General features: G+C 45.6%; 1 protein-coding gene across 2 annotated transcripts in view; it reads right to left on the reverse strand.

Annotated features, from left to right (window-relative positions):
• Nucleotides 1-26,670, reverse strand: part of DPF3 (double PHD fingers 3) — a 243,197-nt gene that overhangs the window by 16,141 nt on the left and 200,386 nt on the right. The gene's annotated exons all lie outside the window — the stretch shown is intronic.

The following is a 26,670-nucleotide window of genomic DNA, read 5'->3' on the forward strand; positions in this document are numbered from 1 at the left end:
ACACTGCACAAATAATTATTGAGAACCAATTCTATGTTCAAGATCTTTCAGACCACTGTGCTGGGCTCTGAAGACATTTTCTGGGATAGCTTTGGACCAGTGAAGAGTAGCAAGCGGGTTTTAGAAACTCCTGTTGGAAGTCTGAAAAAATCCCATGGGCTTTCTCTGTGTTCCTGTCTTGAGAAAGTCATCAGCCTCCCCCAAGACCTTCAAACCCAAAGGAAAAGAACAAAGTTCACACAGCCTCCCCCCTGGCAAAATGCAGGACTAAGAAGAGCCTGAGCTCTGGCTGCAGAGCTCCTCCAGCTCAGAACTCAAGACATCACTTAGTGGAAGAAGAAAGTAGGGGATGCAACTTGTCAGGGGGGAAGACTAAGGCACAAGAAGTTAAGTCACCCAAGTGGCCACTAGCAGGTGCAAAAACTATGCCCAGAACTAAATCTTCCTGTTTGTGCCACCATAACAGGTTGGCTGCCTGTTGCTAGTCTCCAAAACTGGGAAAGTTATTTGCCAGATAAAACTGTAAGAATAAAGCTTCTTATTTACCATGGAAATGACTGAAATAATGGACAATGTTGGGCAAAAGGAAAAGTTTCTAAGAAAGGTGCTAAAAATCCACTTCTAAATTTTACTGCTAGAACTGCTTATTTTTGCCCAGAACTAATTCCTAAAATCCTTGGAAGCAAGAGGATAATAGACATAGTCTTTCCAAATCAAGGGTAGTAGAAAAAAAAATAGGCACACTGTTGTAAAGCAATTTAGTTGTGGTCACTTGCTGTTTAAAGATTCCTATTTTAATCTCTTTTGTAAAGTTGTTAACCATCCTTCTCTAATGTACTCCCTTGGAAATCTAGATTTTATGTGTTTTCAGTTTTCTTAAAGCAAGGAATACCTGTATTATTATTTAAATAGCCCAATGGGGTGAGGAGGAAACAACCCTTCCCAGGTTCCCCTGTATGAGATGATTCAACAGAACGTTTATAAGCTTCCAGTTACCAAAATGAATTTGGAAAGTGGTGCAGTGTCTATGATTCAGCCCCACCAGATCATTAAAAACCAAGTCCTTCCTGAGTGTTCCTCCAAATTTATTCTACCAGGAGGGGTTCAGTAAATCTGCCCGCTTATTTAATGGGTCCTGTAGTGACTTGGTGTGAAGAGGCATTCTTAACTCAGCCCCAACCCCTCCCCAAACTGACCTCAATCCTCCTAAAAGTTGAAACAGGAAATGTGACCCATGGCCACCATGCGCAGGAGACCTAACTTCTGTACAGGGCTTTCAGACCATAGGAATTTGGCTTCAGGGTGTCAATTCAGCAGATGGGAGGAAAAGAGAAACTGATGGGGTGTGAGAGCTTCTTAGAAGGGAGAAGATTGTCCGTGAGGCCAGTGTTGTATGATACTACAGTCTACTGAGCTCAGAGAAAAAGAGAAGGCAGGCGTCTGAAAACAGTGACTGCTCCCTCACCCCTGGAAGGACACATCTCGTGTCTTCATGGAACAGAACATGTGCATAGATGCTGAGAATGTGCCAGGGATAGCAAACGGGATTTCGCGGTATTTGAGTGAGAAGGCACACAGATAAATATCCAGGGAAAACTATTAGTTTCATATTCATAGCTGCCTCCTTCCACTCACGCTCATACACAACTGCCCACACACACGGATATTTCCAACATTTTAGAGATGAAAATATCTAAATACGCCTTGTTGGTTAAGTTCACATTACAATTGTGACTTAGAAGCCAACAGAAGTCATTAACCAGTCAGTGTCACTTTATAAGTATTCAGCACAGTGAGAGAAATACAATTTATTTTCAACAAACCCTGAGCAAAAAGAACGATACACGCTGCTATGACATGTGTCTCTTACATTAGGATCCTTATTAAAAGAGTTTTTTATTTCATTATTGCCAGTATTTAATTTGGACTAGGCTAAGCCACATCACTGATTAAATTAGAGCTCCGGGGAAAAAATCGCATCATCTTAGTAGGTATGGGCTGAAAACGTAAATAAAACCGATTCAAATAACTGTGGAACTAGCATGGCCTATTATTTATTCATCGTGAGATCATAAACACCTTATTATATGTTATTACCTTATTTATCAACGTTGATCTTTTAAAAACTAATTTCTAAGGAAAGGAGAACCTAAATACCCATAGTTCTCAGACAAGTAAGTGCAAAATTCAAATTGTGCTTCTTGGTCTGATGCATACTTTACAGATATTATATTATATAAAATACGTAGGACCAATTCCAATCTGAAATAGCACCAAAAACAAGTTTCCATGGGCATCCTTAGAAAGTAACTTTACTCAAATTTCTAACAGTTTTCCATATTCATACACCCATAAAATTTCTAATATTTACATATTGCAAAAATATATAGGAAGCTTTAGCTAAAGAATTTATGCAAAGCACAGTCACATCTGAATCAGCCATGCTAAAGAGGAATTTGAGGAGAAAAAAACATGACTAGCTCCCTTTGGGAAGCCATCTCACTCAATCAGATCCGTTCATTCTCATTTATTCTCTCTCTTCCTCTCTCCTTCTCTGTCTCTTCCTTTCTCCTTCTCTCCCTCCCTTCCCCTCTCTCATTCTCTCCCTCTCTTCCCCTCTCTCATTCTCTCCCTCTCTTCCTCTTTCCACCCCTCCATGTCCAGACCCAGCTTGTCAGGTGGAGGGAATGAGGCTCTGACCCATTATACTTAATCCATAAAGGGGTGAATCAATTCTGAGCAATCAAGAATTCCACCCCGTACACGTATATTATGGCAAGGATGTTAAATAGGTGCTGCTTCTTCACGTAGATTACTTCTTCTCAAGCCCTGCTTTGTAACCTTTCTGCAATGGTCTGCAGGCTCGCCTCTCACCTGTCCCAGGTGTTATTTCTAAAGCTAAGGCATCTGCAAATCGATGACCACAACAGCACTCCAGAGGCACCTCCGTGGCTCCCTTTTTGTCTCATCATTTTTAATGTACTTCAAAGAGAACAAAGAAGAGAAAGAGCCTGGAAAGGATAGAGACCAAACAAACGAAAACACATTAAAAATAAATGATGGTGTGAGCCGTGGCTGCCTTTCGCTTGGGCAAAACACTTCACTGTGCAGCAAGTTCAACTCATCTTAGAAGTCTGCTTATTCTTCCTCAAAGCTGTCAAACTCGAGGACGCCCAGGTGCCACGCGGGAGGCGAGCCTCACAAATTGTTGCACTGATCATTATTATCAATAACCATAGAAAGCCCATTCAGACAAGAGCATTAGGGTCACTTTTAATGGGCTAAACAGCTAAGAGCTCATGCCATCATTCTCAATGGGCCCTAGAAATTTCCCAAGTTTTCATGGCCAAGTGTGGGCCAAGATAGTCTCATCTATAAACTTGAGGGCACTGTGGTTGATCCTCTTAAAGTGAAATAATAGGATAGGCAGCCTTGACCTGGATTTATATAACTTCCCTGACTGACCCAGCTTGGGGTCAAGGCACTGCGCTAGAAAGATGTCAAGAACCACAGTAATGATCCCAGAGCCCCTAATTAGTCACCACAGCTGAGGACAAAGGATAATTTATTCATTTACTGCTTCTCTCAAGAGTATCTGTTGAATAAATAAATGTGGGAGGCACTCTTCTAGGCACTGGGGATACAGCAGGGAGAAAAACCAAACCCTGCCCTCGGGGAGTGAGTACCACCATTTGAGATGTATTGCAGCATCTGAGTTCCTTGGACAGGTCACTTTGCCTCTTGGGCATTAGTTTTCCAATACACTAAATGAAAGGATAGGAATGTGCTATCCGTGAAGCTGTGGTTCTGTCTATGCCGCCCACAAATGATATTTTTAGGGATACTATTGATCCCAAATTGCCCATCTGGTTGGTGGGATAAACAAGCCTTCTAAAGTTTGCCAGCTAAAACTCAAAGTGAAAAAAAACTAAGAAGGAATTTAAAATACACAGTTAGTACTGCTAGAATTCATGCCAACATTTCCAGTAGACAAGCCCAGTCTTAGTCCAACGCCACGCAGAAAGCAAAAGAAATCTAGAAACCTAAAGCACTTCTCATCGACCACACCGCCCACCACCATGCGGTATGTTGGGCCCATACGGACGGGTTGTCAATGAATCTGCAGGCAGACCGAGGCCTTGGGTAAGGTTTCGTCCATGAGGAATACCAGGTCTGGGTTGTGCTGGTTGTGCAACAGTGGGCAGATATTGCCAGGCAGGGAGTGGAAGAAGAAAGTCACCAACGTGAGCAATTCAGTTCGCTCTCCTTTTAAATCTTTAGCTGGAATTGTAGATTTTAGGCAACCGTCTGCCAGAGTGATGCTTGTCCCACAGCAGTTTGTGGGGGCCAGCCTGAATCACTGTCCAGAGCCCAACATCAACATCAGATGTGAATAGCTGACATCGGCTGTGCATTGCAGGCCTCTCTGGACACCAGGAGCATCCAGCCATGGGCCCTGGCTAAAGGCTCTGGATGTTCTCTAGCAAAGTTAGCCTGAAGAAGAAACTGTTGCTCAGGTTGGAGCCCCTGTCATCCCTGCGCTTCCTTCTGTCCTGGAGGGTTTTATGGTGTAATTGCTGGGTAGCTGGTGGGAAAGAGGAGCGATTAGTCAACACCAATTGCCTGTGATTCTCCAGCTGCTGATCTTCCATGAACTGGAAGATGGATTCACACGTGGTCTAAGTTCTTGAGTTGTCTGAGGGCCTTTGGGATGGTATTCCTGTTTTCTTCTTTCAAAAGTATTTCAGAGTTGTGCCACGTGAAAAGAAAAAAGATACTAGCTTTTCTATCTTTTCTCTGTGAGACTGGGAAGCAATCACGGGAGTGCCAGGAAGTAAAGGACCGACAGCATGCCCGTGACAATTAGATACTTTGTTTTAGATTTTATTTTTTTAATCATTTTAATCTAATTTGGAGGGTTCTTCTGACTTTGTGATGTACTTAATTGTGATCAGGTTCTTAGAGAAAAATGATTCTATTTAATGTGACCAGATTCACTGAGCACCTACTAACTGCCAGGAACTACGCTAGGGGCTAAAGTTTCAGAGATGAACGTGACATGGATCCTATCCCGCAGAGCTCAAGTTTAGGAGTTGTGATAGGCAGACTCTAAAACAGCCACCAACGATCCCCCTCTCTTGGCATGCAAACCCTTGTGTGATTCTCTCCCTTCGTGTGGGCTGGACTTACAGACTCACCTCTAGCAAGTAGAATGCGGTGGAAGTGATGGGATGTCGCTCCTCATATTGTTATAAAAAGACTGTGGCTTTCCTCTTTGGCACTCTCTGTTATACTTTCTTGCTCACATGCTCCAGGGGAAGCCAGCCGCTATATTGTGAGATCCCCTCTGGAGAGGTCCATATGATGACAAATGGAGTGAGGCCTCAGTCCAACGGCCTGGGAGGAAGTGAATCCTGCCAAAAACTGTGTGAGTGCACTTGGAATTGGATCCTCACCAGGTGAGCCTTTGGGTGAGCCCACAACTCTGGATGACAGCTTGACTGCAACCTCATGAGAGACTCTGAGCCAGTCACTCAGCTAAACCACACCTAGATTCCTGACCTGCAGAAACTATAAGATAATAAATGTTTGTTGTTTTAAGCTGTTAAATTTTGGAGAAACTTGTTATGCAGCAACAGATGACTACTATGGGGAGAGAGATACTCTTTTAAAAATGACTATAATACCATGTTATAAGTGCTGTAACACGGGAATGAATTAAGTGCTTACAGATGGAGAAGCAATAAATAATGAAGAGCTTAGGGAAAGCCACTGAGAGGAGGTAGCATTTCAGCTGGGCTTTGAAGGATGAATATGAGTTTTCTAAGTGAAAAAAGAGAAAAGAGCATTACTGGGAGAGGAAATAGCAGGAAATTCAAGGTGGTCCACTCCAGCAAAGTAGAGCAGCTCAAGGAGAGCAGAAGAAAAGGAGAGTGGCAGAAGATGATGCTAGAAAGGTAAGGAGAAAGGTTGTGAAGGGCCTCCTATATGGGCATAAAGATCCGAATTTGATTCTGTAAACAGGAATCTTCAGAGTATTTTTAAGCAGAGACCTGATTTGCTTTTACCCGTGCTTTAGAGAGATGACATTGGTGGTAGGACAGAAGGTAGATATAGTGGAGATGGCTGGGGCAGGGTGACCAGTTATAGTATCCATTTACTCAATGAATTTTTATTGAGCACTTATGATGTGCCAGGCACTGTGGTAGATGCTAAGTAATGAATAACAGAGACAAAAACTCCTTGTGGAGCTTGTGTTCTAGTCAGGGCACAGCCCAGGACCAGCCTGGTAACAGTGGGGATAAATGCAGGAAACATTTAAGAGGTAGAATTGGTCAACAGGACGTGATGCCTGCCTAGACATGTGTGTGAGCAAGAGGGAGGAGTCAAAATGACATCAAATTTCCTAGGTTTGGGCACAGTGTAGATGATAACACTGTTAGCCAAGATGGAAATGGTAGGCTTGCAGAGAGTAATAATAGACTCAATTTTGGCACAGTGTATTTGTTGTGCAGATGAGACATTCAGTGGAGATGTCCAGGTGAGAATATTCAGTGAGAAAACATGGGTCTCTATTCAGAAGAGAGAACCAGGCTGGAGATATAGCTTTAGAAATCATGTTTGGGTGGTGGATGAAGCCTTGGAACTTGGGGAGATGCTCAAGGAAAAGACCACAGAGTGAAAAATAAAAAGGACCTTCTTGGGTGTAGAGGGAAGGGTAACCATTGGAACTGAGGCCAGTAAAGAGCATCAAGAAGAGAATTCAGTGAGAAATAAACATGTGATCACAAAAGGAGGAAAACGTCAAGAGAGCCCCTCATGGCATCCAAGGAAGAGGAAGGGATGGCCACCACCATCAAGTGAGAGATGATGTAAGATAAGAACTGCAGAGAACGTATTACCCTGAGGGAGCCATTGGTGATTAGAATTGGATACAGTGGTCTCCAAGAGTAGGGGCCCTCATGCCTCTCTGGTTGACTGGATGGTTTCAACATTGCAGAGGGAAGAATTCACATGCAGAGCATCTCACAACATGCTTCTCCTTCCACAGGGTTTGTCCATCACACTCAAGCTTGGAAGCACCATATAAAATAGTCTTAGGAATATTGTCTTTATCTGATTCCAGTCATTGATAGCAGGGGTCATTTTTGGGTGCAGGTTCCATGGCCAAATCTAGCATCAGTTTCCATCCTTCCCCTAGGAGACACATCAAGTCTCTGGAAGCCATTTTCTTTCCTCCTGACCTTGGATTGAAGCTCTTCAGTCCCAGGTGTCGGAGCCCTGCCTGTAAGGCCAGGGCAGCTTCTGGTGGAGGTGTCTCCCACAGCTCCAGATCTGGTCAAGTGGGCCTGCCTGTTCTCTAGGAATGCCCAGATCCAGGAGGGACATCAGCACCAAAGACAGGAGAACAGCATTGTGAATGACTGAACGGTGACGGGAGGATGGAGATGGTCTCCAGGTAGCAATGTTGGTGGCTGTGGTCCTTTTTAGAAATGCCCACAAAGTCTTTGATTCTCCTCTTTTCAAGAGGTAGAGGCTATTCCCCAACCCTTGAATGTGGGCTTGGCTTAATGGCTTGCTTTTAACAGATACGGTAAAGAGGAAGTGATGATATCCAACTTTGGAGACTAAGTTATGAAAAGGCCCTCAGGTTTCCATTTTGATCGCTCCTTCTCTCATGCATCCTCTCTCTCTCTCTTAATCTTCTCTCTGCACTCACTCTGGAGGAAGCCGGCTGCTGTGCTGTACCTGCCCTGTGGAAAGGCTCACATGGAAAGGAACTGAGAGCAGCCTCTGGCCAACAGCCAGCAAAGAACTGAGGCCCTCACTCCCACAGCCCGAGAGGAACTGAGGCCTACCAACAACATGGGAGGGAGCTTGGAAGCAACTCCTTGAGCCCCAGGGAGCCTTGAGATGACTGCAGCCCCGGCCAACATCTTGACTACACCCTCATGAGAGAACGTGCACCAAAACCATCCTGCCATGCCATTCCCAGATTCCTGACCCTCCGAAACTATGAGATAATAAATGCTTGTTGTTCCAAGCAGCTGAGTTTGGGGGTAATTTGTTACACAACAATAGACAGCTAATACAGTGGCACAGGAGGAACAGTAGGGGTCTGGTGGGAAGGCTCTAGGAAAATGAGATATTTGAGAGGAGTCCTGCTTAGGCAGAGTCCCCGGCGCCAGGAGGCCCAGAGCTGGCTGAACAAGAAAGGGCGAAAGTGGGTTTGGGATTTTACCTCATTTCCTTGCCTTCATAGAAGGCTGTTACCCTTTAAACAAATCTTCTTTAAAAGAGCTAATAGTAGGAACTAAGATAATTTAAGCTGCATTGTGACCTAAAAAAAGAAGTGACAAGGTATGAAACCTCACAATGCAGCAAGAGTGTATCCACAGCTTCTAGGGCCCAACCCGTCTGCAGTGCGGCCCAGCGGGGAACGTCTCCCGCAAAGGAGCTGCCATCTCTGGCCTCTGGGCTTGCCTCTGTTCCCCTGTCTGACCCCCACCCTGCTCCACCCCTCTTCTGCCCACCTGAGCCTCTAACAAGATTTCCATTTAGGTTCCCTGGAACAAACCTCCCAGCTTAGAAAATCAGGAACTTCCTGGACATTCAACAAACTGATATGAGCAAAGCAACAACCTACAGTAGTATTTTGGCCTAAAGATAGCAGTCTTGGATATCCTAATGATAAATACTCATCACGTTCTCGAGTAAGCACCTCTCCATTTACTGGTTTCATTGGATTCCCCACAACAACCCTGTGAGGTAAGCAGGACAAATAAATATTCCTGATTTACAGGTGAGGAAACTGAGGCTCAGGCTGGCTCAGGCAGTCAGCAAGCAGTGGAGCTGGGGCTAGAATCCATGTCTTCACACTCTGGTCCTTGGACTCTTCCCGTGTTCTCTCACTACATCATGCTCCAAGATGGCCAACCCAAACGCAGCCGCCCAACTTCAGGCCAGCTTCTTGCTTTCAGCTGTTAAATATAGCAACATTTTCCCCTTTTATTCACAAGAAGTTTGCTAAGGCACAGTAATGTAGGTCACTGAATTTCTCTGTGCCTCAGTTTCCTCAATTTGAACCACACAAAGGTGGACTTAGCTGTCCCCTAAGGCCCTTTGGGGCCTCACCGTTCCACGCCTCTAGCAAAATCTCTCGGGGAGCTGGGCTTGCTTGCATGAAGCAGGGCATCAAGTCCTCACCACGCGGCGGTGACTAATCCTAGAAAACCCTGGGGAAGACTCGCCTGGGAGTGAGCCAGTCCAGCCCACACGAAGGGGCCCTGGAGGCTGCCGGAAGTAGGTCAGCAGCCTATAGTGGAGTTTGTGGGCTTCAGCTCCTGAGAATCTCAACAGAGGTCCCCCGGCCTCATTGGCCACAGCTCCTCTGCCAGGGGCTGGAGTGGGGAGGCGTCACGCCCCTTTGTGCCCCTCACCATCCCCTCAGTCTTGCCGGGCCAGTTATTCCCCCATGGAGCTGGGGGTCCAGGTCCTCCATAGGTTACCTTGAATGGACCATCCATTGCCAGTCTTTTCATGGAGCCTCTGAGAGAAGCACAAAAAGACATCTGGCATACAGAGTGCCAGATGCCTCCATTACACTGTCAGTCAAGAAAGGACAGAAATGTTCCTCACTCACCTTATTTAGGAGAGGAACAAAGGAGCAGACAGAAAGAGCCCTGCTTTTTGCATTCACTAGACTGTACCATAGTCGAGATGCCTACAACCCCTCCCCCCACCCTGAAGCCCCGACAAAGGTTCATTAGCTCCTTTTAATCCTCCTCTCTCTCTGTCACTCTTCACCCCCAATTCCCCCAAGTCACTTTCCAAACTGTGATGTCAGGAGAATGGAAAATGAGGATGATGGTGGTGACAACCAGCTTCACCTGAAGACTCTTGCCCAGGCTTCTTGAGCCCCTAATGTCCCTGATGTCCTTCAACACCCTCAAAAACAAGGAAACAAACACCACACTGAACCAGAACTGCTTCAAGGAGAAACATCCCTGGGCTGCATGGAGGACATCAAAAGCCAGAACTGCCTGGCCTTGCATCAACTCGGTACTTGCTTCCAACTCCCAACACAGAGCCATCACCAGCTCTGCACTCGTCCTGCAACTGTGGCCACTCGGTCCAACGGACAGATCATTTCCCACCAGCCAAATTCTCCTCTAAGATTAATCTGATGTTTCCTTACCATCAAACAAATATCTATGCAACAAATTCATGAGTGAGAATTAATCTCACTATTTCCTTAGAAAGTTAGAGGAGTTGATTTCACATAGGCTTTATTTTTCCTCTGGCTGTTTTAGAGAGTTGAGATAGTACAAAAGGAAGCAAATCAACAGCAATTTCCAGTTACCAGTATCTGTCTTCAGATTAATAGAAATGATGCCCTAAGACATGTAGTCTATTCAGTACAAAAACATCCATCGATACTAGAATAATGCAGAAGGAGAGCCTTCCTGGTACTTTGCAAATAGACAAGAGCCTCACAACTGTTTGAAGCCTCACAACTGTTTGAAGACTCAGAAAGCCCTTCTGGATAAGCTGTGATCAACTCCATTCCATAACCAGGGACATGAAGGCGCCCAGTATCTCTGAAATGGCTTTGGTTCACCTGAGGAATAGGTGTAAAAAAATTAGGACTACATCAACAGAAATCTGACTGCCCTTCAGGGATGGCTAATTATGTGGCACATATGCCACTATCCCATCCCATACTCATGGCAGACATCACTAATCAATTCAACATTCTCTTCCAATCATCGTAGATGAGACGTGGGATCCTTCTCAACACAGCACTCCAAGCAGCCCTTATAGGAGTCTATGAGTTTACATACAAGAGGAAACCTAGTGACTGACTACCTCTGAGCTAGAAGCTATTAAGCTTAATAGGTTAAAAGCTTCATGTAAGAATTAAGGATTCAAAACTTAAGCAGGTCACCAATCAAATATTAACTCCTGTTTCCCTTTCTGTGAGTCAGAGAACTTATCAAAATAACTAGGACCGAAAAACCAAATATGGCCTTGTTTTGTGGTTGGACTAACAGTATTCCTACAGTCACATACTTCTGTGTTCACAGAAAATATTCTGAAAGACCCTTTCCAAAAAGGGATTTTTTTGGAAATAGTCGTTAATATTTTTCCTACTTCATTAGTTATGAGGTATCCACCCTCCCTTTCTCAATTCTCATTCTCGTGTGTCTAATTGCCCACGGCAGGAAGTAAGCTCCTTAGCGTCACAAGCCTCTTCGCTGTCTGCTCACAACTGCCTTTTTTAGATTCACCTTTTTCTCATGACCACTGACCCAACCACCACTATGCTCTACGCAAAGGTCACACAGAAAAATACTCGCCACGGTCCTTCTCCCCCCCGAACCCCACAAAAACGACTGCTCTTTCTGCACTTCTTGCTGTTGCACACAAAGGTCTCTCTGTCCTGTCTCTCAACTCCCACTCACAGCCCAACCTGTCAAACAGGTTGTCTACACTCTGGCTACATAAAGCGTGGTCCATGAGCCAGAATCAGGAGCATCACTTGGGAGCTTGTTAGAAACACCCACCCCAGACCTACGGATTCTAAATCTGCATTTTAACAAGATCCCCTGGTGATTCATGCGCACAGTGAATTTCGGGATGCGCTGCCCTAAATTTACTCCCTCCCTTTCTGGGATACCCACTCGGTCTTTATTCTCTCTAATCGGACTTCTCTCCCCACCTCTCCACCAAAATAACTCTTATTGAATGAGTGAATCCTTCAATTTATGTATGAATGAAAGAATCAATGAAATACCACTTCCACCTTTCGCCTGCCTTTGGAACTTCTGTGCATCCTTCAAGGCCAGCCCAAATGGCCCCAATCCTGTGAAGGCTTTTCTACTCTCCAAGGCAGACAAGGAGTGCTAAGAGGCTCGGGAAACTGCCTGACCACACCCACTGCATGCTCTCAGCACCCACACTGTGCTGCCTTTGAGAATGTCGTCAGGAAGGATGCCCATGACCTCCCATAGAAGTCGCTTGAGGCCATTGTCAGGAGAAGAACTCCATGGTGGGACCCAGGTGGTGAGTCTAAAGTTGCTTTGTGGACGAGACCCGGCATGAGCTGACCTAAATCAGGTTCCCACCACTGATGCCCACTCTACCCGGCTTTTCAACCCCCCTGAAGATTTCTCTGCTCTCTTCCTTCAAGACACATCAAGCACCCATCTCTGTCACTCTCTTTGCCTGCACGGGGAATTTTTCCTCTTCCTTTGGAGAACAAGGACCTCAGAGAGGAAATATCAGCTGCTGGTTTTCCCAGTTCCCCAGGACACAGCAATGCCATTCTGGTGACCTAGTGGCTTGCAGACTTTAGAGTGCATAAGAATCACTAGGAGAGTGAACATGCAGATTAAACATGCAGATCCTGATGCAGGGGGTCCTTGGGACACACTTAGTGACCCTCTGTCTCCTAGACTTTCCCCGAGGCTCCTACGTATCAGCAAGCTGTGCCATGACGCAAGAGTGTGGGGCCACGGGCAAGTCCACCAGCTGCTCTGACCTTGACTCTCTGCCTTGGTCAAACGAGGGCTCTAAAACCTTTCCTGCCCACCTCATCCTTTTATTGTGAGGATCACAGCAATAGGGCATACGCTACTGCTTTGTTAAACTGGAAAACACCGTTTTTTTAAAAAAAAAAAAACAGGCAAAATTTTACCACTCTTCTGCATTGCTTTGGCACCAACAAACAAACCTTTATTCCCATTCCCAGAAATTTTGTATTTCTCTCAACCTCATAGCCTACTGTCGACACACTCTTAAGTGTTTTAGACAGTCCCGTGATTGTTGGATTCAAAGGACATCATGTTATACTGGCCAGTGTCCAGACATATGCTGTCTTCCTGATAGCAGTTCTGTTTGCCAGACCTGTGGGTCTTGTGTGTAAACAGGAGACCTTAGCTTCCACTCAGGAGCTTGAGACAGGCAACATAGGCTCTCTCCCCAAGATAAGACCTTTGACACAACAAAGTACTAAAATATTTCCTTTGTATCAATAAGAACAAACACAAATGCCCATCTCAGTGTTTGTGGGACTGATCCGACAGGAGTAGGAAAGATTTAAGACATCGCTGCCATTGTGTCATCATAAACCATCGAATATCTTTGCACCCGAATTAAATTGCACTCATTCAATGATGAATGAATGAAACAGCCCCAGAACAAGCATTGCTTCCTGCCATTTTCTATTTCAGTGTCTATTCAACTATTTTAAGAGGAATATACGTGAGCCCAAATCAAAAGGGGACAGCTAGTAATAGCCAGCTTGGTCTTAATTTATTGAGGATACCATCACTTCTTTTTTTTTTTTTAAAGATTGGCACCTGAGCTAACAACTGTTGTCAATCTTCTTTTTCTTCTGCTTTTTATCCCCAAATCCCCCCAGTACATAGTTGCATATTTCTAGTTGTGACTCCTTCTAGGTGTGGCATGTGGGACGCCACCTCAATGTGGCCTGAGGAGCAGTGCCATGTCCGCGCCCAAGATCCGAACCAGCAAAACCCTGGGCCGCCGAAGTGGAGCGCGTGAACTTAACAACTCGTCCACGGGGCCGTCCCCCCATCACTTATTTAATCTCGTCAGGAGCTCTAACCTACTGACCCCACTACTTATCACCACCTACCACAGTCTCCATCATCGCCACTCTCGCACCTGTCTTTGACTCCATATCCATCCCTAGAATCACACCCCTGCACACATCTGCTTACCCCTCTCTCCCTCTTTCCTACTGACCCCAGCTCCAGTTAAGCCCAATCCTTCACCCATTCTGTGCCTGTACCCAAGCAGAGAAAAACACAGCACTGTGCCCACCAGTCTCCTTTGAAATGGTGACCACCAATCTTGGCTGTGCTCCCCCATTTCCCTGCTCAAACCATTCTCCCTCGTCTCTCCATCTTCTCAAATCTCCCATCACCCACATCCCCTCCTCACACTCTCCTTTGAAAAAAGATCTCATCTTCTCCGTGCACATCCTCCCATCTCCCTTCACCTGTGCTTGTACACTTATCCTACTAGTACCAGGAACAAACTCTCCTGGCTCCCACCCAAGGCCAATCCCCCGACTTGTGCCTGGATCCCAATCCCTCATGTCCCTGAGGTTTGTGTTCCTGCTATTATTCCCTCTTGCATCATCGGTTTCTCTCTCTCTAGTCAACCATTCTATCAACATGCAAATATGCTGCGAGAGCTCCCATCTTTCAAAGAGACCCTTCCTGACTGAACATCCCCCTCCACTGAGGGCCCAATTCCTGCCTCTTTTTCAGCACAGCTCCTTGAAAGTGCCAGTGCTCTCCATCCCGCTTTCTGCACACTCTCTCCTCCACGCACTCTCCTCTCCACCTCCCTCCTCCCTGGCTTTCCCTTCTCAGTCTTCTTTGCTGGATCCTCCTCTTCTCTGCTCCTCCAGACTCTTCTTTTTATCTACTTAGACCCACCTCCCCTAAATATCATCTACACACTTGTAACTCCCACATTTCCAACCCTGACCTCTCCCCTGAGTTCCAGACTCATATATCCACTTGCCATGGTGGTTGGGAACCCAAATAATAGAAAGTAAGAAAGATCCAAGATGGCGAAAGATCATCGCGGAAAAATTCCCTCTCAAGGCGGGTGCTGACCCTGCAGCCAGGAGAGGAGCCTTTGGTTAAGGGGGGCTGTCGTATCTTTATGAGGGCAGGAGGCAGCACTCACAGCAAGCAGAAACTAGCTGGATGGCACCAGCTTTCGGCAGTGCCAGGATGCACTTTGGATCATGAATAAGTAAAGAAAAGAGGTCATCACAGGTCCAAGAATCATGAGAACAGAGAGGAGAGAGAGTGAGAAGAGGAAGAATTAGTAAATCGGGGGAAGGAGGGAGGAAGAAAGGAAACAAAGAAAGAGGTGGGAGACAAAGAAGGAAGGTAGAAGGAATAAGAGAATGAAACAAGAACCAGAGACGAGATCTTGGTCCTTGCTTATTCGGGAGACACAAACAGAATTTGGGCTGAATTCTTAAACAGATGCAGAAGCTCAATTCTTTGAGTCTTCCATGACTATGACTAAGGGGTAGGATTTATCGAGCTGCGTCCTGGATGCTAGGCTCTTTGAAAACACTTCCTTATATGATTCTTAAAACAACCTCTGACTCGGGTGTCACTGGCCCCACTTTATGGAAGCTGAAGCTCAGAGAAGTCAAGTAACTGACTCAAGATGACCTGGCAAGGCGGCAGCAGAGGCAGGAGGCAAACCCACATCTTATCCCAACATCCATGCAGGTAGCCACCACCCTACTTGGCCACAGGAAATAGGCAATGGGGAAGGACACTTCTCCTGACCCAAGGGGGCTGAAGGGCTGATGAGAGCCCTCCCCAGAACATGGACCTTCTTACGGTCCCTTGGCTTCCCAAGTCAGAGGGCTGCCCACCTGTGCTAATATCCTGCTTTCTTCCCCAGTTCCCGCTGTCCCCTGTCCACCCTCCAGGCTGCCCTTGAGGGGAACCTGAGGACTCAGCAGGGTGGCACGAGGACTTAGGGGAACCGCTCATCCCAGCGCTCACAGCTAATCTAGGATCCCGGATTAAAGGCACTCCCGAATTATCCAGGGCAAAACCAGGTCAAGGCCACCTCCAAACCCCACCCTCACAGAGTTAAAGGTGAGAAAGTGGAAGGGCTTAAAAGGCAAAGAAGTTCATTAGCTCCCTGAAACCAGAAGGGGAGAAACAGAGCCTGGATAGAGGGGGAGCTGGAGGAAGCTGGGCAAGGAAGAGAGCACTCAACTGGGAGTTCAGGAGCACGGGCCTGCCAGGCCCCCAGGAAGCTCTGCAATGACTCTCCTGTGTCCCTGTTTCCTCCTCTATGGGATCAGCCCTGAGGCCTCTTCTCTGCACCCAATGGCCAAGGACAGGGTAGCACTCGGGGCCAATGCAACCTCATCTGAAACAGGTCCAGCCTGTGGGACAATGGGGCCTGACCCGTGTTAAGGCCAGAGCTGGGAGATCCCAGTGATTCTCCACAGGTGTGCACCCTGCAGATGCCCCAGACCCACACAGAAGATATCCTGTCCAACCCTAACCCAGCTGGTTCTCACCTGCCTCTTCAGTCTGGCAAAGATGTAGATGGAGCTGGGGAGTCTGGGAGTCACAGGCATGAGTAGATAGAGAGGACAGAAGAGGCATCTACCTCCAAGACATGATTAGTCGTCATGTTGGGTTGGGAAGGAGGGTTCAAACTGCCATCTCTCCTCCAGACTCCTGTAATGGTGCCTGAAGCTTCCACCACTGAAGCGACCCCAGTGGCTTAAAAACTTGACTTCCAAAGAGCCGCCATTGAAATGCAAACCAACTTCTTGGTCAGGACAGAACTGTCACGGGTTCCTTACTCGATCCACTCACAGCCTCTGACTATCAGCACCAGAGTGAACCTTGGACCACGTGGTCCAAACTCTTCTTCAAGCACATGAGGAAACTGGTGAGCTCCCAAAATGTGAAGTGACTTGCCCACGGTCATAGGGCAAGGTGACAGCAGGGCTGGGACTCTCAACCAGGTCTCCTAAGTCTTTCCACAGCGTGGACTAGCCCCTGGGAGTATAACCCAGGTGTTCTGGAAGCTCGGTATCCTGCTACCAGGGCTGCCCTGGTTTGTGTTCAGCTGCCATGGTAAGCAAGAGCCCATGGGGCCTTCCCAGCTGCCCCCTCCCTGACCCTGCCTTCCAGAAGGATGAATGCACATCAAAACCCTGGGGCCAATATATTCCTGAGTACTGTCTGCTCTGCACCCAGCTCCCTTTCCCACAGCCTGCTGGGAGGGAGAAGTTTCCAGGAGGCACAGCTCTAAAGGCTTTCACAGAATGGGGACCCCTCTAAGAAACATTCCTCTGTTTGGACAATGGGGGTAAGGCAGGAAGACAGGAGGATGAAGAAGGAAGTAATTTTTTTTTTTAACATCACATTTTCACCAAAATGGCATCCTGGAATTTTGAAGATCATCTGACTTATACCAGGTGAGATTTGTTATTTACAAAGATGGAGACTGAATTTCTTTTGAAGCAAGTCAACCAAATAATGCCTGGTACCTTAAAATGTAGTAATGAGATAAAAAATGTCCCAGGAAAGGAAAGGTGCCCAGCCTGGGAGTGAGAGGGAGCGCTTTGCTCCCCTCCTGACAAGCTCCCCGCCTCCTAAAATGGTCCTGCAGGGCTGCCCAGCACAGGGGAGCCTGGCCAGGGCAGCTGGCTCTTTCCAGCGGCCGAGTCTGCCTTTGCTGGGAAACCTGGATTCATTAGCACACTGGCGAAACTCACAATGCTGACCAGCCACTGGGGAACAGGACTCCCAGCCAGGATGGATTCTCCCAGGAGCCAGCAGAAGTCTTGTTACTAGAGGAAAAGTAAGGTTCCCCGGAAGAGGTTGGAGGAGAAAGAACGAGAAGGTACAGAAGCCCAGAGCCCTTGGTTTGAGGAAGGAGGGCACGGATGCGGGAGGGTCCCCCTCCCTGGACGATGGTTAAAAAGGAAAGAAAGAGCAGCCTTCGAAGCCAAATAGACATGTTCATTTGCCTGATTTGGGGCAAGTTACTACTTAACCTTTCTCCACCTCAGTTCCCTCAGCTGTAAAATGGGCCTGGTCCCACAGGGTTGTTAAAGGAGGCGATGAGATTGGGGAACCTACGATGACATGTAGTTAGTGTTCCACGACCCTGGTTTGCCTTCTCTCCCTTAGAATACAAAACCAGCCCCAGGCAGTCCAGATGAAAAGCCCATAGGGAAACTCTCCCAGTAAGCCCTGGAACAAGGCACAGGGGCCTTCTGGGGAGGACGGCTGTCCCAGCGGCCATGGGCTGCCTCATTTGGCCAACCATCCTTAATTTCTCTCTTCACATTTTGGGAGCCCTGGAGTGCTCTTCACCCAAATGAGGCATGCAGCAGAAATGAGCTGTGATTAGCACAGCAGAGAGACCAGAAGAACGCAGGGAGCGGGGGAGCGCAGCTGCAGAGAGGTTCCTGGAATTAATGGAGAGGGAGCAGGGATGGCAAGCTGCTGTCTCCGAAGATCTCTCTGCCTGCACCAATCACCAGGCAGGGACTTCTCTTAAAGCCAACCTTCCCAACCTCTGCAGGGCACGATCAACTCTGAGGGCTGCCTGTGATAGACCTAAGGCGCCGTTAAAGGCAGGCCTGGTGTTTGCTGCGAGGCGCACAGAGAAATTTCAAGCCAGGATGTAGATGATATCTGCATGCAACAGACACAGAACATTGCACTGGAAGCAGTTAACACTCGGCCCCAGAACGTTGGCTGTACCAGATCTACATCAACATTACAGCCTGAAAGCAGAGGAAGGAGAGAGGGATTTTGAAACGGCTTGGTGAGGCTGGGCTACACGAGGCCCAGGTGCTACATAAATGGGGGTGGGGAAAAGAACAATGGATCCAGCATCCAATTGTTTTTCCTTTTCTCAGAGGGAAGGTGAATATTATTCAGTTGTGGGTTTCAATTCTATGCTGTCAGATAACCTTTTCCGTCCAAGGCTCTGCCACTTTTAGCCACACCTAAGCCAAGATCATTGTCACTGAACATCATAAGTAACAAGCAATGGCAAATGTAAATTTCCATTGAAATCCGTAAATTTCAGAAAGATCTGGAGTCTAGTCTAGGCCCTATGACTTCTGTGTAGCTTTGGCCAAATCACTGGTACACTCATCTGCTAAGTGGGACAGTAACCCCGCACACAGCTGCCAGGAAGCTCACATTGAGAGTGCAGTGGCTATTATTTAGCATGTCAGGAACCGTCCACCATTCTTGGCCACCATGGAGAAGATGGCCCATATTCTTTTTTTTTTTTTTTGAGGAAGATCAGCCCTGAGCTAACATCTGCTGCCAATCTTCCTCTTTTTGCTGAGGAAGACTGGTCCTGAGCTAACACCCATGCCCATCTTGCTCTACTTTATATGTGGGACACCTGCCACAGCATGGCTTTCCAAGCAGTGCCATGTCAGCACCCGGGATCTGAACCGGCGATCCCCAGGCCGCCAAAGCAGAACATGGTCACTTAACTCCTGCGCCACCGGGCCGGCCCTGATGGCCCATATTCTTTGGACTCACGATCCACATTCCTCACACATGGCTACACCTCCTTCGGCCTTAGGCGCCAGTGAGGAACCATCAACAAGATGAAGTGGAGAGAGATGAGCATTGGAGAGAGAAATGGAAGCAAGGACTCAGGATTGCAATCTCAGGACTTCTGGAATCCTCCAACTTCTAAGTCAGCTAAGGGTCTCCAGCCAATGGTACCAAAAGGAGCTTCTACACCCAAACACAGGCAATGGCCAGAATCTGAGCCTGGTGTCCCGGCTTTTCCTCACATCGTGTCCAGTCACCTATCAATCTAAAAAGGGTACTTTTTAAAATAAACCCTTTCTCCAACTTGCCTAGCTAGACAATCATAGATTTTGATCTCAAATTTCAATTGGTCTCAGATACAAAGCTCTCTGGAGCCAACCAGCATCTCAGGATGTCCCTGTCTCCTCCCCAAATGCATTACAAAGCAGGAAGTGGTATTATAGCAGTTTCTCTGGTCTCAGAATAATACTTGGTGGGAAATGCACATGAATCATTAACCACCAGATTTGACACTAAGCAAGATGAACATTTCATCAGTTTGACAAGTGTCACACACAAGACAGGATACAGTGGAGTTCTGTTACAAGTCATTTAGAAGGAATACTGATCACTTCTTTTCCCCACAGGGGCTAGGATCCCACAACCATGACAGGTCGGGGGCAGCCTGCTGGGGAAGAGTATTCAAACCCAAACTTCTTGACATACACAGTTCAGCTGTCCTTACATAACGTCCTAAAGGTCACCTTCGTCCAGCTCAGGAACTCATGATGCCCCTGACTTCCTAGCGTGCCTGTTTCCTTTTCTGTGGATCTGGCCCCAGCACACGCGGATGCTATTTACATTCCTATGACTTCTCCTCACAGCCCAGGATCTTCCCCCATCCATTCAGGCCCAGACCGACCTCAGAGCTTTTGCTCAGGAATTTCCCACTGCTGCTTTCAGTGGCCTGCCTTCTCTTTGCCCACCCCAACTCTACTCATCTTTCCACAAAGAACTCTCCCCTACTTCATCCCGTGCTGCTAACTGCCCTTGCTAAACCCTCCGGCACTAACATTTTGCACCAGCTTGGCACTTAATTATAAACGGTCTTGTCTTGAATAATATCCTCACCACCTGTCTCTCCTCAAGAACAGAAAAGATGTCTTACATAGTAGAGAGAGTTTTATAGCTAGGAAATCCTCAATTAGAAAAAAAATCAGACTTTACCAGCTGTTACTACTACCTTTGTCAACTCCATCTCTCTGAGCCTCAATTTCCATTTCTGCGAAATAGGAATAGTAATCTTAACTGGAAAGGGCTGATATATGGTTTTAACAAGCTAACATCTCTAAGAAGCCTATTGGTGACCAGCACATAGACAGTATGCCCAAATTTTGTATCAATTCCCTGTGCTTCTCTTTTACGTCCTGCAAAACCTAGCACGGTATTGATACATAGAAGGCATTCAATACACATTTGATTAATTGATTAGTAATATAAAGCAAACCAATAACCAGAGGGTCACTATACAAAGCAACAGTGTATGTTCAAAATGTATTGATTCATTTTTCAATTATGGATGAAAGGTTGATGTCCACTGAGGGAAAACAATCTATTTTAACTACAGAAGTTTTCAGGATTACAAACTGCCCATCTCTCTGAACCCACAGCTCAGCCAAGAGGAAGTTTCAGCGGAAGTGTCATGCTAGTAATTCATCGCGCCCCCCCACCCCTTCTTACGCAAGTTATCTCCATTCCCAACCTCTTTTACACTTGCAGTCCACAGAAAGTTGACTTCACACACTAAGTGTGGTACAATCCTTGCTACTTCTTTAAATCAAACAGAAAGCAAAATTATTCTATAGGAGTTCTTTCCTAAGCTTTTTAGAAGAATACTGATTACTGTTTCCCAAGCAGATTTTTGATTTATATATATAAATATAAAATTAACTTTGTCTTCTAATAAGACTTTTCTTCCCCTAGTAAGCTGGGGAGAAGGGAGTAGACAACCATGAATATTAGTAAGGTCACTCAACCAAAATCAAGCTGAGAATAATATCTACAACCTATAAGCAAGACTAAAACCCATGCACCCAGATGACATTGCACATTGCGGAATCCAATGAGATGAGAGCTGGAGAGGGACTCAGATGGAGTTTTCGGCAGAACTATTTTCACCTTGTGGCTTTTTGGCCTTACTGTCCTTTTCAGTTGCTTCTCACTGTTCCTTTTTCACATACTTGGCCTTTCTCTAGAGGAAAGGCTGCAATCACTTTCCAGCTGGTGTCTCCCACTACCAAAACCAGGTAAATCCTCATACGGGCTTGGGACATTGCTTCAGTATGAACAGGAACAAGCCTAGAAACGTAATTTTAGTTAATGAGCATAATACGCATTCATGAGACTGATTTTCCCCGTACCTCCCCACTCCCTGGTGGTGAGCTAGGCTCTAACTCTGTCAGGTTGCCCGGCTATAATTCAAAGCGCTGCAGAGCCAGATGAGACCCCGCGAGGCCATCCAGCCCGTGCCCCTAACTCCACACAGGAGAAATGCTTGGCTGTCTGTCAGTTCCAGATCAGCCTCAAGAGTCAAAACTTCTTGGTGTCAAAGAACGGTTTGCCAATTGTTCTAAGCCCCACAGTGCCTCTCCCGTCCTCTCTAGATCCCAGAAACAACTGGTCAGTAATGTGTATTGAGAACTCTAATTCTCTTCCTTAAGTGAAACCACCCTAAATCCATTACCCTTTTTCTTAAATGGCTTATTGTTTATACTTTTAATTATTCTTAATAATTTTTTCTGTCCTTTTTTGTATTTTCCCAGTTATTTTCAGCTCATTCGAACATGGTAGTGTCAAATATTCAATAGGAGTGGAGAATTATTTCCCAGCCCTTGGACATTATTCTCAATATAACACAGCCTGATATCATGCTTACTTAAAAATAAACAACGCAATACTCCTTTAGCTAGTGTTCCACTAGGACTTCCAGATCTTTCTCAGCTATGATCATGCCTTGCCAGGTGATCACTAACAGCACAGTCAACATAATTGTAGCAGACAGTTGGGTACTAAGCCACTGATGACCAATGTTATCACCTCTCGACAAAGCATTTCCTATTCTGGTGTAAGGAAAGGTCAAGGAACCAAGGGACTGTGCTGCTCACACCATGTGCATGTAAAATACAAAACAGCATTTTCTAACTTTTGGTCTGAAGAATCTTTCTCCTGGTCTATGCCTAAACACTGACATCTGGATGACCTCAGGTGTGATCACAGGGTCGACCTTGGAAAAACTGAAGCAGACATTTAACATGTCCATCCCAACCCATGCCCCTTTTAAGGAGACTTGGAGGCAACCCAGGGAACTTAGCAATAAGCTCCACTAAAAGGTACCCTGAGATCTGAAGTTACTGATCATCTCCAGACAATTGAGCATCCTCTAGCAGTGGCTAAAGAGGTTATCTTTGAGAAATCTGGCATGGCTGCCGCCATCTAGCATGACTAGCTCACAGGCCACCCTTCAGGATCATCCCATATTCTGTTTGTAAGGTTTTAACTCAGTAGTAGGTCTGGTAGCAGGAATCTTCATCATCCAAGGAGGAAAATTATTTCTTATCAGTTGTTTTGGGACATGGGGTAAGGAGTTGGGAGAATTCTTCTGATTCTGAATATGACCACAAGAATCCAAATTCTTAGGAAGAAATGCATCTCGACAACATCCTCAACACCCATAATTAGCAATTTCAGAGAGCCACAGCCATTGAAGAATCAGTAGTCACAAGAAAGAGACCATTTCTTTCACTGCAGCAACTCTACTCCCCCCAAGTTGGGCTCCACTGAATGTCCTTTATCATTTACCTCACACAGATGAAACTCTACCATCTATGTCCGCTTAGCCCAGAGAAGCCATTTGCATGACTTCAACTATCTTAAAGTTGCCTTTTTTATAAACAAGTTGCTAGAAATGAAGGATATTGGTCATCATGTCCTCAGAGTCACTATTATGTATGGCTAACACATGAACTGGCTGGATTATTTATAGATTCTTTTGGTAAACACTGCACTATGCTGGTTTGGATTCAGCACCAAAGCTAGAAAATGTAGCAGACAGCTTTCTAAAACCCAGTGGTGTGGGCTCTGAGCCATTTTTGCCTATAGGCCTCAATATAGCTTACATTACGGATCATGAAATACACCTCTAGCCCTTCACCAGGTAGTGTGAAATTCTTCTCTGTACTTAGCCCTGAGACTTAGAAAATGCCTTCAATATTACCACCGCCCCCCCCCCCCAACCTAACACTATAATATTCTCTATTTCCAAATCAAGGATCAGCAAACTGTGGCCTGTGGGCCAAATCTGGCTAGCTGCCTATTTTTGTAGATGAAGTTTTATTGGACCACAGCCATGTCCACTCGTTTATATACTGTCTATGGCTGCTTTCATGCCACAACCCCAGAGCTCAGTAGTTGCAATAGATGCCTGGCCTACAAAGCCTAAAATATTTGCTATTTGGGCCTTTAGAGGAAAAGTTTGCAGACCCTGTTATAGATCATAAAGAAAACAAACCGCTCATTCAGAATAACCTCCTCCCCACCCCAAGAAGAGAGGACAAAACAACAAAATAACCCTGACCCAAGTGAGTAGATTTGCATACTACTTTGCATAAAATCTTCTTGACTCTCACACAAAGAGTCCTCACATATAAGATGTAAATACTTAAAAAAAAGTTTAAATAACAAAAATTCTAGAGGGATATATATAATATTATATATAATGTAATATATGTTATAATATATAATAAAATATATTATATATTATATATTATAAATATATAATATAATAATTCTGGATATATATGTATTATATATTATATATAATATTACATATTTTATATATATATCCCTCCAGTATTTTTGTTATTTAAATTTGTCTTTTAAGTATTTGACATCTCATATGATCTTATTTCAGAAGACCCTTTGTAAGATATGATATACATATGGGGGTTTTTTAATCAAAGGAAGTTCTGAATTTGCTGGTCTGGGGATACACTAAAACTTGAATTCAGTTTGAGTCACATGGAGTAATTTTGGGTTCTTAGAAAAGAAGGTTAAAAAGAATGTGATATAAGAGAATGACTGGTCATCAATAAGAATAAACTGAAATTTTAAAAAATCTCTACACTGTACAGCTCCATCCAGAGTTTTAAAGGGAAGATCTCTCATTGACATGCAGAGAGAAAGGGCCTGGCTGGGGAAATGTTTTCTATTGGAACCAGATCCCGAATCCTTAACATGTGCTGGAAATGACCTAGCTCCACCCAGAGAGCAACCCGGGGACCCATTCCCAGCACACAACAATTCTACGTCAGATACCGCTACATGCGTCCATATGTTAAGTCAAGGATCTGCCATACGAAAGAGTTTGGTCAAAGCATTCCAATCGTGACTTCAACCTTACCCAGATGGCAGTCCTTGGGGAAAGCTACCCAAAACCATCAAAGGGTGTTTGGTATATGCTCACATTTGGTTTAGTCCACACAAAAGTTGATCTTCAGTGTTTGTTTATCATTTACTACCAACACTCAAAGGTGGGGAGATCTCACCAAAATTTTTGAATTTTTGGCCCATCTTGAAAAACCTGGTATCTGGAGTCCCCAGGCCCACATTCCCGCGGGCAGCATCCTTTGGGCTGGTAGCAGCTGCCCCATTCGGAGGACAGGTGCTCTCTGGCTTGATACCCCCCTCCCACTGCCTGCTGTCTTCCTGCATCCTGAGGTTGAGCATCAACGGCTGCTGCCCATCTCCCTGGTGCTGTCAATTTTCTCACACCTGGTCTGCTTCCCTCACTGAAGGTATCTGCTCTGTAGGCATCTGAATTTCGACCCCAGAGCTAACCCTTTGTGTTAACTAATATGTTTCCAAATGGATGAGGATAGTGATTTCTTTTTCTCTTCCTCATTCTCTGGCTCACGTGTACATTTTGCCCCTCCCTCTTAATCAGAGACCATCTACAAACATAAAGCACATGCATGCTTTGCCAACAACTCGCCATCAGATATTTGAAAAAGGCAGTCCCTGCCCCCATGGCCTGCAATTAGACATTTGATTCTCCTGCCTCTGTCTCTTCTATCCTTACTTATTTACATTGCTACTACAGCTCCCTGCTAGACATCCTGTCCCCATAAGCAGCCCAAAGACATTATCTACAAAGAAAGCCTGAGTCATGAGGTAAGACACACTTTAGGTAGAGAGTGTTTGCCCATCAGAATCAAGGTACCCTTTACCGGGGTGTAAATTAGAAGGAAGATTTCAGATACAATCACTTCCCTCCCAAGAAGATATTTAATCCCCTAGGTGACCTCTGAATGGGGTCAAGTGTCTCAAATTTCGGTTGCTGTAGGAAGTGGGTGGTGTGTAATAAATGGCAAAACTTCCTTTTTACTCCAAGTGTCTATCGACAGATGAATAGATAAACAAAATGTGGTATGTGCATACAAGGGAATATTATTCAACCTTGAAAAAGAATGAAATTCTGACACAGGCTACAACATGAATAAACCTTGAAGATATTATGCTAAGTGAAATAAGTCAGTCACAAAAGGACAAACATTGCATGACTCCTCTTATATGAGTTACCTAGAATAGTCAAATTCATAGAGACAAAAAGTAGAACGGTGGTTGCCAAGGGCTGGGGGGAGGAAGGAATGAGGAGTTAGTGTTTAATGGGTACAGAGTTTCAATTGGAGAAGATGAAAACAATTCTGGAGATGGACGGTGGTGATGGTTGTACAATGCTGTGAACATACTTAATGCCACTGAATTGCACATTTAAAAATGGTTAAAATGGTAAATTTTATGTAATGCAAAGTTTACCACAATAAAAAGAAAAAAAAGCCTAAGGAGGGTATATTGGGGAAACTTAAGGAGGGTATACTGCTAGGGGAAACTTTAAAAGTCTATAACAAATGTCATAATGTGACATTCATTCTAAAGGAAGATAGAGCATGCTAGCAGCAACATCCCAAGGACATGGTCCATCTCCACCAGGCCCCAGCATGGGCTGGCAATGCTCAGAGGGCAAGACCCAGCCTGGAAGGCTGGTCTTGTTCCATCTAACCAGAGGCTCCCTCAAAGAGGAGTGCCTGCCTCCAGACACAAGGGAAAGCCTATCAAGGGGGCCGGTTCACAGCCATACCAAGTGGCAGCTCAGGGGATACACCAAGAGCACCTTTCAGGCAATGGAAACATTAACCTCCCAGCTTTTTCCAAGCTCATGCTAAATCTTGCATTCTTGTGCAAAACTATCCTGGCAGTGGTGTGACAGCAACATTGGACAGGTATATTAAGTCTGTACACATAACCAGACTCTCCATAAATCTACTTTGGCCATGGAGAGAGTGATGATGGCCGTGGTGATAGTGGGTGGGTGACAGCAACTCTGGATTCAGAGAGCGGATGCTGGCACCAACCCTGGGCATTGTTTACTATCCAAGCCACCACCTGTCAGCCAAGCCAGGGGCAACCACCATTCTAGACTGTGCTTCTAAATAAAACAATA

Source organism: Equus przewalskii, chromosome 25 (genome assembly GCF_037783145.1).
Source record: "Equus przewalskii isolate Varuska chromosome 25, EquPr2, whole genome shotgun sequence".
NCBI classification, from domain to species: domain Eukaryota; kingdom Metazoa; phylum Chordata; class Mammalia; order Perissodactyla; family Equidae; genus Equus; species Equus przewalskii.